This window comes from Schistosoma haematobium, chromosome 6 (genome assembly GCF_000699445.3).
Source record: "Schistosoma haematobium chromosome 6, whole genome shotgun sequence".
NCBI classification, from domain to species: Eukaryota; Metazoa; Platyhelminthes; class Trematoda; order Strigeidida; family Schistosomatidae; genus Schistosoma; species Schistosoma haematobium.
Genome location: NC_067201.1, coordinates 14,620,171 through 14,639,889, shown reverse-complemented (window position 1 = coordinate 14,639,889; position 19,719 = coordinate 14,620,171).

Sequence of the window (19,719 nt, the reverse complement as noted above, 5' to 3'; positions counted from 1 at the left end):
CGAAAAATACGTGAGTAATCAAAGCAACATTTGACCGTTAGTCAGTTAAACATTATGTTAAAACTGATACGTGTATACAGCAATTCGATTTGCCACACCGTATTACCACAGCAAGATGAAATTGGCACGACTAACCTCAAAGTATTAGATGTAGAAGCAGTATTGGTGGTAATTTTCTGAACGAGATTACAAGTGGAGAACAACCAAAATTACAGAATATCTTGCTAAAATATTAAAACCTTACGCTGAATACTTCATTTGCGAATTTCCATCATTTGTCCTTCACATTCTGCATGATTCTTCTAGTCCACAATCCCTCTATACTTCTCTTTCTATTCTGTTCAACTCGATCTTCTTACCCTTCTACTGCCATATTTTTTCACTTTCGAGTGGCATTACATATTAATTATGTCTGTCGATGTAAGGAGCATATACCGCAATAGTAAAACAGGCTGGGCATCCAAGATACGATATCGAGTTATCGTACCGTCTCCAACATAGGTTACGATAATCACAAAAACCCCATTCAAGTAATTTGCAACTGTTGACATGGCTCAGTTCAACGGTCGGTGTCATCATGGACTGGCACCATGTTTTGGTTTTGCTAGTAAAAATTCACTAACTAATTAGTTGGTTTTTTCTGCCAACCTTGTATTATGCGTCTAACCTGCAAATTGTTAGACCGATGGTGCCAAAATATACGAGCGATACTTCGAAGACACCTATGGTCTAAATCTAGTAAAGTACGCTCCGAAATGAGCGGCAGTCTATCAAACCTCTCTTACGCTAACTGACAATAATGTAGTCTATTTGAGTCCATCGTCGAGTCGATTGTGGGGTTATCACGACGAACGATATTCTTCCTCATGCTCGAAGTTGATGCACCGGGAATAGGCGGTTGTCTGAGCATAGTTGCAGCAGACAGATGCCATTATCTATTCGCTGAGCTGTGACTTTTGGTTTGCTTTAGACTATCTGCGCGGGGATTGCAATTACATGTTACTATTATTACATCCAAGGGTTTAGTATATCAGAGGAGGTTGGATAGCTTCCCGTAGCAGTTTTCTTTTACTGCATCCGAGAGAGGCGATGGAGTGTACCTTTACGCTTCCTAATAATTACTGTCCCATTTAGTCGAACAACCCACAAGCTACAATATATTACAACCCAGTCTAGAAGAGCCTATTCTACATTTGAACCAAATTCTAATAATACACCAGTGAGGTCACAAGAAGTGGCAGTAGGGTCTCGACTTGATGTCAAGTGAATGACCGTACTTAGAACATCTTTATGCGTTCCGGCGCGGAAGCATACACAGAAGGGACGATATTCTAGAAACTTAGCTAAAAAAGCCTGTCCTTCTACCTGAAACGAAGTTTGAACATTGTAAGCCACAAAATGTGGTTTAGAGAGTGATTTCAGGGGACCAGGAATAGCACTTCGTGAACTCAAATTATTAGCATTGGTTACTGGAGGCGACAGAGATATGCAAGAATGCGGTGTCGTGAAGAATGAATTTGTTCGTGTACAAGATGATATCAGGTGCTATTAGAGGTGTGAGAGCAGCTGTCACTTCCAGCTGACAAATGACCTGAGTAGTGGTGATCTTAGTGAATTGAGAGCGTGACCGCAGAGCCCAACGGACAACTGCCTGAGAACCGTCATCCACGGCCTTTCAATGGAAAGATTTCGAAGTGTACACCGATATATATATATATACCGGTCACCGACATACAATCATACAGTTATACGTAAGTGATTCTGAAATCTTTTGAAACTACAAACATTGAAATAAAAAATTCAAAAACATAAAAGATTTTTTAGCATCTAAATAATTGTAAATAAAACAACTAAAAGTTTGGTTGAAATTATGCCATTACATAGCTTAAATAATTCCAATTTAGGTCATCTATTTTATACAGAAGTATTTTAAAAGTCTTTGTTCAATTGTTAAGCAAATTATTTCATTGATCAATACAGAGAAGTAAAACAAAGTTGAGTTATGCATGTTACTTGGTGTTACAAAGAATTTTATTAATTTATACTCACTACAAAGTATATACGCATATATCTGGATAGCATACATTCAATCCTACGAAATGACGCTTACTAAAGTGAAAAAAACTGAGTAATTTCAGACCTGTGATTTCGGGAATATATATATTTATACGCTGCAAGTATTTAATCACAAATAAGGAGAACCAAATCAAGATATCCCATCACAGCACCAAATCATTAACCATATGTCTGAACCGCGTTAATGTGTGTAGACTGTTCATTTGAGGTTATGAATGGTTGGAGACATTGTGTCATGCAGTTCACATATGTGCACTCTTTGTGTTCTCTTATAACCTGAAATTCAGAACCACTCCTCACTTTTCATCCTACGAATAATTTCTTCCTTCTTCAGTCATATTCTCTAAACCTAATCCTTTTTACAACCACCGATAGTAATAATGTTTCGGTATTTATCTTGACAGTTTCACTTCGTTTTGTTATTGCAGTGTGGGAACTTGGACCGGTGCAGATATATTCTAGATTTTAAGTTGTCTATGACTGACTGAATTTAATGAATGTCCTGTAGCCTCTTCGTTATCCGTATCATCGCGTAGTCTAAAATGTAACCATCAAATTCTAAAATCGATAATATTACTGTTACAGCTACCTTAGACAGTATAAATATATAATATTAACGTCTTATTATAGATTATCGAGTATTAACTTAATAATATAATAATAGAAATGAAACAAGAATCAATATCACAAAAGCGGAAGTATCATCTTTGAATACAGTTCTTTTCTTCTACTAAGATCATTCGTACACAAAAAGCGTAAAAGCATTCGCTCAATATGAAAGAGAATGGATTTTTTCAAATTTTGAAAGTTTTATAAATTGTCTAATTTTTAGACATACTTTTAAACACTGTACAATCAGTATTTAAACCTAATTTGTACAATTGATCTACAAAATAAGGTCTACCATAACGTTCAAAATGTAAAGCATCTTCTTCATTGAATTTACATCCATTTAATGGATCAGCACCACTGATACGACGTTTAGTTAATACTTCGATTGCCATTCCATTCGATGTGGCTAATTCTGGTTTTGAAATAACCATAGTATGTTCAAATTGAGCTGATCTTAAACCATCCCTAGTTACTGCAGTCCAATTGTCTGGCCATAATTCATCATTCCAATCGCCTTCATTTATCATTGGTTCAATAGTGAAACAATGTCCCGGTTTCATAACACCGACTGCCTTATTACCTTAAAACGTATTAAAGAAAAAAGCCGAAATATTGAAAAGTTTATTATTTAATTATACTACAATATGAGTGAATTTAAACGACGTGTTGTATAACAATTTAAGTACTATTTTCAACGATAGATATGAATTTAATACTTGGCCCACTCAGTTAAGTTAAAATCATGAATTAACAATGAGAGCAAGAGCATGTAGTAAGAGGATTGTACACAGATGATCAGTAGTTTATACAATCAAACAGATGATTGACGCTAGTAAATCATATGTGTACCACAATACTCAACTCGTCAAACAATAGTTGCTTTAAGTTAAACGGAAATTTCTGAGTAATTTTGAGACTGCTACAAAAACATACTTGAGGTTGAAAGGTATGGACGACTACTGAATGAGTTATTGTATTTCAATTTTACATCATTTGTAACCGATATATATATATATCGATATGCAGAAGTCTCTGTAGATTATCATCAAAATATATCTCTAAAACGAAGTATGTTCTTACACAGGAAATGACGATTCAACAGACATCAAAGAGGTGTCTGCCAAGGAGATGACTAAACATCGATAAGAAAGAAAACAACAAAAATACTCACAACCTTGACCGCAAATTATTAATACATAAAATTGAACATAATAATTAAGATTGTCGTATCACTACTACTACTTCATTGGAATTCAATCAGTAGTACTATGTACTACATCAAAATGTTATCAATGTATCACAAAGATGAACAATTTATGACCATTTGATATTTTCAGAATTTTCATTGAACAGAAAGTTTTTCTTGCATGATATCAATTAGTTTTGTGGTTGTGTTTGATTTGTATCTCTTTTTTTTAAAGAAAAAAGTAAAAAGCAATTTTTTTCTTCATCTGATTCAATAATCTCCTGATGAAATTAAGAGATCAGTGTGTGTGTGTGTGTGCCAATGGTTAATGGAATGACAAAACCCTAATTTTAATACATTTCCTAATGTTTATACATCAATGATGATTTATGAATCAATCTATCGTTATGAATACGGCAAAAATAAGCACCTATTCTTGCATAGTTATAATGAATTTACAAATATACTTTATATATGAAACAGTAAAAATGTTTTTATTGATAAAGTGAATTTACGTGAATAGTGAAGAATATTTGGAGGACAATGAAATAACCGATGTATTCCATGACCTGAATAAGTCTTGACAACAGAAAATCCACCAAGTGAAGCATTTTTTGAAATTATATCTCCCATTTCACGATATTTAACACCTGGAAGAACTAATATGTTAAGATAAAAAGATGAAAGAGTAAGTAAACTAAATTAATACCTATAATACATCTATATAGTGTCAAGAATCATCAATCATTCAAAACTGATGAAACTTTCTACATTCATCAAGTGTTCTACATTATGAAGACAAGGGGATTACAAGTATATTATTTCATGAAGGAAACAATAGCATTAATAAGACCACTTTGGTAAATAGATAGAAAATGAGATAATATATAAGAGTAAATCGTACTACTTCATTGAAAAGAGATTGATAAAATGGGAGAACAGTGAAATAAAAATAATAATTCACTTGGTATTGTTTGTTTTAATCTTCCAATTGATGTTTAGGACTTCAACTGATCAGTCTGTTATTGGCGTATGTGCATACTGTGTATATTGCCTCTATATTGCCTTAATTCACAAGCTTTATAGGCAAAGATGGATAGTGGCCAGCAGTGGAATCCAGGACGCGCATTTCGTCCTATTTGGGACTCGTCAGCTGGATGTACCAGACTGATCAATTGCAGTCTTAAACCTCGATGGGAAGATTCAAGCAAAACAATACCAAGCGAATTCAAAATCCACTCCATTGCACAAGCAAGCGATTATCAGGACTCAGTAGCTGAGTGGATAACGCAATGGTGTTTTTGAAGCGAATGGTACTGGATCCGAGTCCCAGAGTGAACATCAATTCTGAGATGTGGGTACATCAAGCTGACGAGTCTCTGGATTCCACTGCTAGCCACTATCCATCTTTCCTTAAAAATAATGATTTTAAGAATAAGTAAGGAGTTAGGAAATAGTGGTGAAATTAATCAAGACAATTTTGAAGATGGAGTTAAGAAAAGTATTCAAGTATCGACTAATCACAACAAGATATAAAATAACAAATGAATTTGTATTTTGTTAGACTTGAAGACTTTAAATATTATCATTTTTAAGTTGTTAGCCATTAATTTTGAAGGTCTAACGATATTCAACTAGTCAATGATTTAATAGTGTTATATTTTTGGTATGGATAAACATAAGCGTTTTCTATTCTGACAGTATAATATTTATCCAGATGTATTGATATGGAGATAGAAAACTGTATTGTAAAGTTGAGAATGGAATGATACCAACCAGAATAAATTATAATGAAAATAGTAACCGTTAAAATTATTTAATTAAGGAAAAATTACCATGTAGACATCCAAAAAAAAAAAAAAATTTAAAAAAAAACCCAAAAATTCCATTTTATTTAGACGAAGAGGATTAGTGAAGATTATTTGAATATGTAGGTGATATTTCTCACATAAGCGTTGTCACTGAAGATTTATTCCGTCCTACTGTTAGAAACCCACAGTGATGCATAATCATAATCCAAGAATTATGGGCCACGTAGCAAACGCAACCATTAAAACCAGTAGATTAGAGTACAATGGTACACATTTCCAACTTCGATTAACTCGTGATATAGTCCGATAAATGTCCAAAGCCAGTGATGATGACTAATTCATTTTGGACAAAACATAGGGGCAGAAAACCAATTACATATGATTAGTATGCTAGATATTTACCATACTCTTTGGAAAATCAATACCTCAGTATTTAAAACACCCTGTTAACATGCTTCGAGTAGATGAATTTGCGTACAAATCTAGTTACTAACTGAATGACAAACTACACTCCAACACAAAAATTTCGATCTACTGACTACATTCTATTCAATCAGTTATTCAGTTATACGAAAGTTAGAACCTGGTACATGTGTACATTGGTTCAAGTTGCTATATTCCATCAGCACAACGAGATGAAACTGTCACGGCAAATCCTGGATTAGTATAGTTAGTAACAGTATCAATGGTAATAGGGAAAGTTGGATATCCCAAATAAAGTTAGAAAAAATATAAATTACTGAACCACAAAAAGATCATAGAAAATTTAGAAACTTAGGATCTGAGGGAAGACAAAAAGTCAAAGTACCCGCGCCAATGCGAAGGATTCTGAAACATGTCGCCCAAAGCCTCTAACCACTGAATATGATAACCACGTAGGCCTTAACCAGGCAGTCTAAATGACTCAGTTCAACAGTCAATGTCTTCGTAGACTAGTGCCACTGGTTTGCCCACCCCTAGCTTTCTTCCAAACTATTTCTATACCATTCAAGGTACTCAGTGGATGGGTATACGTAATACATGTCCAAACCAAACAAGAATAATATTCTTGTTGTTCCATTGTACTATTTAAACTTGGATAATTTTGATTTGGTTATTTATTCTCTGAAGAAGTGGTTTACACTGAGTCACGAAACGTCAGAAATCTAATTTTTCTACTCATTGGGATACTACAAATTTATGATTTATTTATCTTGGTGCTTGAACCTATTTAATATTAACAAAGAAATCAAAAGACTTTTTTTCTATATATAACCAAGCAATGTGTAATTAAGGTGACTATAGCAAAAAATCAATAAACCTACCAGCATCCATAGATCTAACCAAACATTTGTAAGCATTTTTCACTAGATTAACTGAACGATCATCTGGTTGACCTACAAACACTGTCTCATTCACATCACCATGAAATCCATTGTGGTATGTGGTAATATCAACTAAAAAGAAGAGTTTTTATAGATTAAAATAAACATCTTGAATACAAATTTTTGTCAAGATTTGATTACATAATTTTACTAAGATAGGCTATCCAGTAATTATACATATATATCACTAAAAGAGCACAATAGTTCAATCATATTTAAATGTTGATTTTGTTTATAATGTGGTTGTGAGCTGTTTGGTATGAAATGTACTTCAAATTACTGCATTTTCTCCTGGTCTCTTTACGGTACAAGGCGACCATTGATTGTTAATGAAAATATACTTGGTAGGTGTTTCGATTTCGTTCTGCATTCATTTCAAATGTACTTATAGAAAATCTTGAGTAATTCTGTATCATTACTAAATTTAATTTAATCTTTTCATCATAGTACTCATTATTGGGATCATAAACAAACTGCTAGCCAATTTTATGTCTGGAGTCCAAGAGAAAAAATTGAAAGTATTTGAAACAAACGTAATATGAATTTACATCGCACAAATGATGCACACAGTTCGATATTAATGAAAGACAAGAATGTGATACCCAGAGAGAAACAATAAAACTGTGTCTAAGGAATTAGATGTAACAAGTGCAGTGTTCTAAATACATATAAGATAGCAAATCAAACACGCCTAAAGTATTTAGTTTGTTGGCATTCTCTAACTTTTTTTACATTATTGCTGTATATTATATAACACTACTCGCGTATACCATGGCTTCGTGTATACAGAGTCCTCATAACGAGAATGTCTGACGTCTTGATTGGGTTGGTGAGTATGGAGGATCCATCGAGAGGAATTGAGGAACCCTGAATCCAAATCAATGGTGGATATAGGGTCCTGAGGAAACAAATAGCACAGGAGATTCGTCTAGGTGGCCGGTGGGGACTTGTTGGTAGCAGGTCGGATAACGGTGACCGTGTACTGCAACTTTGTGCAGAAAACCTGTTTCAGGTTAGCACTAATTATTGGTACAGTCATCGCCGATGTGCTACTTGGCATCCTGCTTCTGTATCGCGAATCTGGACTCAGATTACTTCTTGTGATCAGTTACGGCTGGTGTGGCTGTGTACAAGATTACCACTTCTTCTGGAGTATTTACCCGAACTCTGACCATGACCTTGTTTGAGCTAACCTGATCTAACGTTTCAGTGGCCAACATAATCACCGCCCTAAACGGATCGATGTAAGCAAATTGGCTGCAGCTTTGGTTGCAACTAAATATCAAACCGAGCTACGTTCAAGACTAGCTATCAACCCACCGAAAAGTATAAATGGGCATTGCCTGCAACTGCACGACTCAATGAAAATGGTTAGTAAAGTCGCTTGTGACTTCGCAAAACGTCCCACTTATAAACACTGGGTTTCTAAAGGCTCCCTACAACTCATTGAAGCCCGTTGGTCTACTACAGGTGACCGCGAGTTTGATCACAAACGAAGTGTTGCGTAATAAAATTTGATACAGCTTGTGTAGGGACCGAGAAGCCTGGTGGTCGGAACGTGCCAATGAATTAGAAGCAGCCACGGCATCTGGTAACAGACGGAAGCTCTTTCAACTCACCCGGATCACTGGCAGCAAGAAGTCTGGTGTGAGCTACACAATCTGTGAAGCTGATGGAATGCCGATCAATAAGATTCACCAACGTCTTGGACGACGACCAGTTTTTCCAAGAGCAATTCAACTGGTCATCTACCCCGGCGACATCGATCAGACTGTCCTACCTCCCGTGGCCTGTGATGACTGATCCACCTAACGAATGCAAATCCACAAGGAACTCCAACTCCTGAAGCGTTACGTATCATCAGACCCAGACGAGTTACCTCGAGCCATTTTTAAAGGTGGTGGCGATCTTCTGGTTAAGGAACTGACCGAGTTGTTAAAAATTGTCTGGGAATAGAAGTGTTCCGATATCGTGGAATGAGTTGATAGTTGTCCCTATTTTTAAAAAGGGTTCACGTCGTTCCTGTAACAACTATCGGGGATAAGTCTACTTCCGATTGCATTCAAGCTATTGGCTTCCGTCATACTTCGTAGGTTGTTCAAAACCTGAGAAAGATTGACTCGCGAGGAGCAGGCTGGTTTTCGTTCTGGTCGAAGATGTATTGATCATATCTTCACTCTCCGCCAAATGTTAGAACACTGTCATACTTATCAAAGGCCAACAATCGTAGTGTCTCTTGACATCAGGGCTGCCTTCGATTCGTTCTCTGGGATTGTCTATTGAAGAGGGGTGTGTTTAAGAAGTTTACTAACATCGGTGACAGATTTACTGTTTGCCTGTGAGATCTGGCCTCTACGAATTGAGGATATCAGGAGACCTTTTTCGACCCTTATTGTCTCCAAAAATGTTAACATTATGTTAGTACGGAGGTTCGGCATCGTGTGTTCAGACACAGTGACGACAATACAACTGGTATCACCATCTTGAAACACCGACTTCAGTGGCTTGCACATGTTCTACGAATGTCATCTCAGAGAATTCCACATCATGCATTATTTTCTGACACTGGGAACGGTTGGAAAAAACGGAGAGGTGGTCAGCACACTTGGTGTCGTGATATGAAAGAAAGCTGTTGGTCCTTCACGACTCCCTGGTTGGGATCCTAGAGATGGTACAACACGATGGCTTAAGACATTATCAGACATGGCTCAGAATAGAAGCGAGAGGAGATTCTGCTGTAACCCTTCATAAAAGTGAACGTAACTTCGTTAACTGGAATTTTTTCTGGTTTTATTTTTGTTAACTGAACTGTTTCTCCCATTATTATTATTATTATTATTTCACTCTCATACACTAGTTTCTGTTCGTTGTTGTTCTTTTCATTATACACAGTTTACATTAATTATCTCTTCATAACCTCATCATTATTGTGGGGCGCATATGTATTTGGTGCCCACTTGTACCAATATTTGTTCTCGAATAAACATAAATAACTACTGACTAATATTCAGTAATCAGTTCCAATTATAATAACTTTTCAGTGAATATCGTATTATGCGTATTATTATCAGTGCTTCCAAGTTTTCCATAGTGATCTAGTTTAATTGACTCACAAGTTCAACTATTAAATTATACATATCAATTGTGAAATATGTCTAAGCATTTACACAAATTGATAACATCCCAATTGTTCATCGTAATCGCATCTTACTAATACTTGCAAGTTACTAGTGTATTCGTTGGACATTTATCTTACTGTAACAGTTCCCATTTTCGATCCCCTTCATTGCTATTTCGGAGTTTCCACTCAAATACTAGCTGTTACAGCTTTTCATATGTTGTAGTATATATATATATATATCCATTTTAGTAAGCATTCTTCGTTAATAGTATATGAACACCGTAGATATCGTAAGCACCTAATGAATTGAGGTTTATAATGTATTTCACATATCTTAGCAATATTAGTGCCTCATATGCAGGTTTTACGTATAACTTAATCATGTAGTTAGTTTCCATAAGATTGAGCATGTTTAAAATATGTCTTAGAACTTTTGATAAGGTTAGGAACAGATTAGAGGAAACATTACAGTCAAGAGAAAAGGGACATCAGAAATTATTTTGATGAGAAAAAGTGATGTATGGGCGAGAATGATAATGATTAGGTGTCTGCTTAGTCAGACATGTAGATAGTCTGACAGGTGTTAGATGAGTTATATACCCCTATCCTTATAATTATTATTATTGGTTGTTCATTGCTGTTGGATCGTGTCGGGTTTTGGTGTGGAAATATATTTACGTTCTAATCAGGCTAAACACGTGTTCTTGACCTGAGTTGTGTTGAAGTCCTGTAGAATAGACACTGGAAGGGGATCTAGTGTAGATACTCGTCTAAGGTAAATTAACATCCCATTCGTGCATATATATAAACGAAGTAAAACCAACCATTATAACAAAAAGCCAACAAAAAATATCTTGTCACACATCGAAAAATGATAAATGAACATTGCTCTACGTATACTCTTGAATGTAAACTATCTGAATAGATAAGATGAAGTGCAGTAGACTGAGTCATGGCAAAATCATTCAAGTACAATAGTAAGTCAATCGAAATTCGGGGGTGAAATATTATGAGAAACTTGATCATTCGGCTAACAAGAGGTTGTTACTTACGAATTAGCATGAACGATATGTTGGTGAGATATACAAAAATGCTAAAATGAGCGTTCGAATTGTAGCTTAAGCAATTTTACTGTATTTTGACAACCGAATAAAATTCCTGATGTTTATAGCTGTCAAAGTTCATGTGAATTCATGAAACCATTGTGGGAATAAATAAAACATTTCTATGCATAAACCCACACGTTCCTAGAGTCATGAATTATTTCAAGTGTGATTCACATAAACCAAAGATGATTTGAAAACAATTAAAATTATACTGCTCCAATGGGAGAACACGGGAATTTTATTGAAACTATTGTTATAAACGTTTAAGCAGAAAGAAGTATCATGAATATTTAGATTTAATTAAGAATAAATGGGATAGTTGATATTAAAGTCCATGGCAGTCTCAGTTATCTAATTGTATCTTAATTAGTTAAGGCAATCAGTCCGTTGATCTGATTGACTGTAGTCCATGAGTTTCAAATTTGTCTTGTACTTTTCTGCCACAAATCCATTCTTTCATCTCGTATCCTTGTGTTCATACTTAATCTTTTTTACTGTTGCTGATATTACATATATAATCTAAATCTTAGTGCTTGCTTGAAACCTGTCGCTTAAGTTAAGATATGGCAACAAGTTTAACTCAACTTTAAGATCATAATGCAGTATATCTGGTGTTAAATGGCTTAGGATAATCGGGTGGAAGCCCATGGAGTCTAAATTTCATGTTAATTGGTATTCGTTTGTAAGGTGCCTACACAAGCTTCAAAGAACTGATATTCCTAGTAAGAATAGCACTATTGGTAAACAATCCAAATATAGTAAACATATTGATATTAACAGCGAATAGAGGATTACAGAAGGTATATCCAGATAAAAACCACAATAAAAACCTATTGAGCAAGTAATTTGTGCGACTTTTAAAAACTTACTATTCAGAATATCGCCATTTCGCAAAGGTCGCATATCTGGTATTCCATGACAGATCACTTCGTTAACCGATCTGAAATATTGATAATAAAAATAAAACAGAATAATAGCTGTTGTAGGTATGTATGAATGTATATGTGAATGTTGAAGATTTTCATACGAAGGAAGCAAAAATCTCGGATACCCGATGAATAGTTACACAAAAAGGTATACTGAAGTGACCAAGTTAGTATCATTATCGTACCACGTGACACTCGTCAGAGGCCTGACGAATCCGATCTCGAGTCACCCAGATTCAAAATCAGAGACATTGACACAGATCAATTCTAGCCGCCATTGATCTGCTGTAGGGTGACACAAGGTCGAAATACACCAGAGAGCATCATTCGCTTCAGGATTACAGGCAAATCTTGTTCACAAGTGCTAAATAGCACGAAACTTAGGTTTACGGTTTCTCGTCGGCTACCACCCTATCTATTAAAATAGTGCGTGTGATGTTGAGTCACTAGTAGTCAAACGACAACTTCATCGATAAAATACGATCAACACTAAGGATTTGACATATATGACAGTGGTCACTGCTCAATGATCAATCAATTGTAAAAGTATCATTATCATTAGAATTTGATGAAACTGGTTGAAATCCTTTTTGAATGAATACACGTTTGAACAGACACTTAGAAAATAATAATACTATTCTATCTGCTGGAAATAATACAAATAGCATAAATCATGTATTCACTACGTAAAATGCTAAGAATCCAAAAATGAATGATTTCAAAACACCTACACTATAAAACACAATAATATGGTGAATAACACTGATTCATTAAAGATTTTGGTTGTTATTCTTGAGGATTTTGAAAGTTTTTTTTTTAGTTAAAATTGGTGATATAATCGAAATTGTTAGTCCAAAACGTGATATAATTTTTAAGCAAATAATATTACATCCTATGACTTGGTTTGATGTTTGAAACATTTTATTCTATATGTTTATCTATTCAAAGTATCCAATATTCTTGAAAAAATAAAGCAAACGAGAAACTAGGATTACAATAATTTTGCAGACTTACGTGCAACATGACTTCGGAAAATTGAAATAGTTTAGTGGAGAAGGATAACATTCACGTTCAATGCATGCCTTAAAATGCGAGAACAGAATAATTAGCCAATACAGTCTTAAAAGTGAAATTAGGACGATAAAGAACAGATGAGTTGTGACTAGCAGTCAAATCCAAGTTGGGTGTTTGATCAGCTGGATGTAGCTGTAACATTTCAGTGGATAGTGCATTGGACGTTCAAAACGAGAGGTATTGGGTTCGAGTTTCAGTATGAACATTAACCCAACTGACGGGACGAAAAGAGAATCATAGCCCTCAGGAACCAGCCAAAATCTATCTATTCTATAAAACCTAAAATAATATAGCCACATAAAAGCAATCCGTAGGATATCCACATGTGCCGATAAAGACATGACAAAATTTGATCCTCAATATCAATGATAGAATAAATCAATATATATTGACATAAGCCGTCTTGGCCTTCACTACACAGTTTGGTTTTATTAGCCACGCCATCATTAGTACTGACAGCAAACCGGATACAAGGATTTTTCCGTTACTTTTAGTGGTTCACAATAAAGAATAGGTGTAGGCACGATCTCCAGGCAATCTTGCAACAGTGTTTTGTATTTTGAAAGCATAAGATATAGCTTATATATATACGATCACTAATGGTCAACTAATTAGGTGCGATTTGGACACATTATCATTGCACAGTTGGAAAATGTCATCTACGAACTCGAGGTCGAAGTCTTTTCCCAAATAACAGATCCAGACCACCATCACTATAACGCGCTTCCTTTACAGCCAGGAATAATGTCGACAGAAAACTTGGGCAGGAATCGTGGGACTACGTAACCCTCTTCAACCATACTACTAGACCGAAACAATGGAGGGAGGCGGTTATACGTCCTTACTCTACCTGAAGCGTTTGTTGTGTACAGAGCCACGCACAGCCTTAAAGCGCAGCACTACTCAATTAACTGAGGGCGGCCCTGATATCAGGGAATACAACGAGTGTTGGCCAACAGAGGGATAGGGATTGAGGATGCGATTAATACATCCATGACCAGAAAAGAAATAAATCTGACCAAAGTGAACCTTCCACGGGTTCTGTGTAACCTGTGGAGTATGATGGAAGCCTCTAGTTTGGAAGCAATCGAAAGTAAATATATGGCTCGGTAGTTTTCGTATATATTACGTAGGGCACTTTCAAAGATGAGAATGACAATTGCCCCAATCCAAGATGGAACACCCTTTGTTTTCCAAATTCTCCCAAACAAACCAATTGGTCTATTTGCCAAAAGTTTGCCACCACCATAAAAAAAAACTGAAGTAAGTATTCTGGGTCACGTGACTTGTGAGGCTCTAAAGGCTTTAATTTCTTACGGAAGTCGACCTCATTAGATAAATCAGTAATCACAAGCCCAGAACAGTATGAACAACATTACTAGGGCAACAGGTTGGTTAGATTGTCCCTTGAAATGCTATACCAAGCGTTCAAGAAGTGTTTGGAGGTTACTAATTGATGTGCCAACATCGAATCGTTCCACAGACACTACATGTTTTGCTGTCAGTAGCTTGAGCGAGAAAAAAAAGAGCCTCACGCAGCCGCTAGATGCAGCTTTTGGTTCCAACTGATAAGTATGCCCAGACCAGAGTTTCTAGTCCTTACTCAAGATTCGTAAAATTTCCTGACTGGTATATCTCAAGAAATTTACGGAAACTTAATTTCTTCTCGATTTGATGAGGCTTTCTAATTTAATAGCAAATTACAACCTTTATTTTGGATCCAGTCAATTAGTGGTACCTCTATACGAGCTCAATGGAACAAGTGTTTGCAAAACCGGATGCTGATGTTATAGGGTTCTCGGGTAAGTGGATATAAAATAAATTTCTTGAATCGATAGTTGAAGTGAATATATAGTAAACTGCTAAGATTTTGATTACGGGTCTTAGATATACAGCACACACAGGTAATAAAGACTATTCTGAAGACAAATAAATCTATCTAATGGTGGACATCCCTAAAAGATTATTTTGCAACCGTTAAAAACAACTGTGCATATACCTTGATACAACTAGGGTCTAAAGTAACATTTGGGAGTTGGAGAAAGAGAAGCATATTCAAAATGTGCTTGGATTGATGCTCATGGAGATCACGAGACTGCATTTTTTATGGTCATCATCGAACAGAACTAAATTATTTGCATATTCTAAGTCAACAAGTAAATCTCCTGGTTAGAGAACGATTTCTGAGAGTATTATCTTCAAAAGGATGTCTGTAATAAAATTAAACGAAAATGAAAAGGGTGAAAACCTCACAAGTGATGGTTCACCAAGAGTACAAAACTATAATTAACTTCTTACCTCATGTACAACTCGATCGATTTCATCAGTCGTTACACCAACTTTGACAGCTTTTACTGCTTCTTCTAAGACTTCACGGGCAAGCTTGAAAATAATATAAGACGTCAACTAAGGGAACCATTAATTTGTAAAAACTGAGTAAAAAAGAATATTCAGAACTAATTTCAAACTGTGGATAATTTTTTCTGAAACGCAAGTGTAGATCACACTTTATTATTATCGAGAACGCAAAAGTACTGCAACGAAATATGATCAGCTGACAACTACATAAAAACTGTTAATTGAACATCAACAGATAAGTTGCACAATTCTCAACGTATTGTTTGATGAATATACATATATTAATTGCTTACTGTTTCGTCAGATGAAAAATTGAAATGCGATACATGTGTTAGTCAAATATTACCTCAGTGGATAGTAGAACATCGAGTACTAAGCAACAACTGGTAACTGTAATTTATATTCAACGAGTACATATATTTCTTATTAGGTATCTAAATTACGGTGAATGAAAGAATTACTTAATGTCTATATTTACAACATATATAAAACCATTCTGGCACCATTTATTTCAACAAAAACTGAGTTTGATCTGTACAATCAAACAAAACGTCTAGCTGACCATTTTTAATTTTTGGATACCTATGGATACATATAGACATTTAGAAACCAAACCATGAATTATTACGAAGTGTAATCTGTTAAGCAAACAATTTTTCGCACCCTAAGTATACACCGATTTATGATTTTTTCATAAAAATGAAAATAGATAGTATAAATATAGTAGACTAATGACAACAGTGAAAAATATGACATAAATTTACATTTGTATACTACCAAGTAAAATGCATGGTAATTGGTCGATTCCCAGAACACTTGTAGCAAGAATTTTTTAGAAAACATTGGGATTAATAAAAAACAACAGTGGGATGATAGTGTGTTGATGAATATAATATTCTGTGCGGTTCACTGATTAGGGGGTTTGAACTTCAACTACTATGCCAGAGATTTCATTAGCCCGGTTCATTAGCTTCAGCTTAGACAGTCTGAGAGTATTACTGCCTCACGCAGTGTGTCTTAAGATCGACCATACGAACCCGCACTTGATGAATAGGTTGGCTTTTTATGAATAACCGGTAATATCATAAAAATACAAAAACAAGCAAAACTACATTCTCGAAACAGAAATCTAACAATTGACAAATTCTTAGTAAAATTGGAGCTCAACTTTTTGTAGTATCATAAAGTTAGTTGAGACGCATACATTGTATTAGGCAACTCAGCACTGAAATTTTACTGGGATATGTTTCCATTTTAAATAGCGAATTACCTTTCCTGTAACACGCATGCATTCAATTTCATCGTCGTCCAAAGCAACAATACTATGAGAACTTTTCGCTTGGCGTTCTGAAACGGGTATCCCTACATGATTAAGATAAAAGTAAACAAACAGTCTTCAAATACCTGTGATGGCGTAGTCTGGGAATTCAATGGAACTCTTCACTTCTCGTTTAGGTGTCTGGAAGCATTGTGTATAGAAGCAAACAATATTACTTTTTTAGCAGGTCGTAATTGACCTGTAAATTTATATCCGTTGAAACGAACATCTTCGCACGTATCTTCTGTAATGAGGTAAGCTTTGAATTATTGTTTACTCACCGGCACCGACAACGTGTATTGTTTTATGTGTTTTCCAAAACTGTTTGAAACATTCCTCGAAATTAACACATGAAAATATTGTTATTTCTTGACAAATACTTGTGAACAGAAGAATGATGTTTCAATCCCCAAATCACGACACACAGGGCACTTTAGATTAGACGGTTTGCCACATGATGGAGTTATACAAATGTTTTCCATTTTATTTGTACTATGCACTATTTCAATGTGATACTGAAAACATTAAAATACATGGTACTATTAATTTATACACAAAAGCGCTGTGCGCATACAACGTTACACCATAGGTGAAATGACAATATTTTTTACTTGAGTTTGAGCGTGAACAATACTAGGTTTGTTGACTGTATGTCAAGTCTTTCTCCAACTTAATGACAAGAGTAATCATGTGATTGTTATCTACCAAATAACTAGTAAAATGTATCCGCAACTCTCTCGATTATCAACCTAGTTTTGCCAATTACGTTAATGACTGGATAGGATCTTAGATAAAACTGGAGAATAACTCCGCCCAGGCAACTACACAGAAACCTTTATTCCCACATGAGTTTATTTAGCGTGCCCGTAGATCTAGTTTTACAGACTCAGGTAGTGTACTCTAGCCCCTTAGTTTAACCGAACTATATTGTCTGGATTCCCCAAGTGGTGCTAATAATTATTAGAAGACAAATTTTTTGAACAAAGAAAATGGTATACGTATGATAAAGCTGACTTGAATGTAAGGGGAAGAGACCCTTATATATATATATATATATATATATATATATATATATATATATATATTTGGTGAGATTTTAGATAGTAACTTGCCAAATTGTTTCAAGTAGGTGTCAAACGGTTGTGAGAACTGGAATACCAAGAACTTCCCATTAAGCGGATCCACATTATGCTTACCAAGGTTCGTGCAAACATGAGATATTGCCTAGCCCTTGTGAGTACAATTATTGATCAGTTCTGTTTTACCTTTAGTTCTACCCACACGTTTGTCGTACATACGTGCCTTTTTGCAGTTTCTGGAACGAATTAGTAACCATCATTGAATTTGAGCACTAATACTCTAAGAAAAAAGCAAACCACAAGGACAACTGCTGTTCTAAACATTGAATAAAACGATAAGGGCTCAAAGACTAGTACAGCGATGTCTGCACAGATCCTACACTTGGAACTTACAGTCTGTCAAAAACGTGAGTAGAGATAATACTTTTCCATGAAAATTTTAAGAAAAGATTTCGAAGTACGAGTAGACAACTGATTATGGACAAATATATGATACACTATAGCATGTTTGAACTTAATGAGACAGAACTGAGTTTATTTGGAAGGGTATTATAATTTTTGAAGTGGAGGAGAGTGAGGATGTGAAACCAGGAACTCGTTTCTAAATAGGATATAAGCATGTTAGAAACTTTTAAAAAGGTACTGTTGACATTTATAAACCTGATAGACAAGATACACTTTATGTAGAAATATCAAAGTAAATTAGGATGATGGTTAGGTCTACATAATGTGTTTACGAACAATGAAGGTTCACGGTTAATGTCAACATATATCAGTTACTTTCCAATCTCAGCATACGGTGCATCATGGGGTTTTCATTAAGATCACAAAAGCGTTTTTCCTCTAAACTAGCTCAAATTCCTTAGGTTACCTTGAAGTCTGCAAATATGGTGAGGAACCTCATGAGATATGTAGACAAAAAGGGACTGCTAGGTGTCTAACTACGTCTTCCATAGAATGTCTCTAAAATTGTTGATGGAGCCTCCCCTAAATTGGAGAAATTCGCTCTGAAGTTGAGAGATCGAGTTCCTACGTATCATATATTACATAGTCAATAAAGTGTGAGCCTTCCCAAGAAAACGAAGAGGGAACAAATGCTAATAGGAAGGGATAAATGGGGGACGCGCAAAAAGTCTCCTTGGCCTGCCATGGGGAAATTAGGCAAAATCCCCCCTTCTCTACGTTTCGTTTGAAATGTCGCCGAATTACTCACTTCTCGCCTAAGTACACACTGAATTATCTACTTTTTGCTTAAATATACATCGACTAATCTACCATGCATCTAAATACACGGGGAACCAATGTCTCTCACCAAAGGACATTTGCACACAAACTGTAACGCTTCAGGGGTATCGCCCACTGAAGGAGGTTGCTGAGCACTTGAAGGTCAAATCATCGTAAAATGATTGATGCGTCACCTCGACAATCCGTAAAGTTTTGCAGTAGCGGTTAAATCAAGACGTCGTGAGATTTGAATTGAGTTTAGCCATACTATGTCCGATAACGTCCATCCTTCAAGTAACGAAAACGATGCTATCGTGATGGTGCATGATATAGGAAGAATCTTCAATGACATTATTTTATCATGACGATTCACATGTTGGGATAATTTTGAGACCTGTTTGAAAGTACATAAGGTAATATGATTTCTGCGGTTGGTGATTATCTTTGAAGTATACGCACACTAA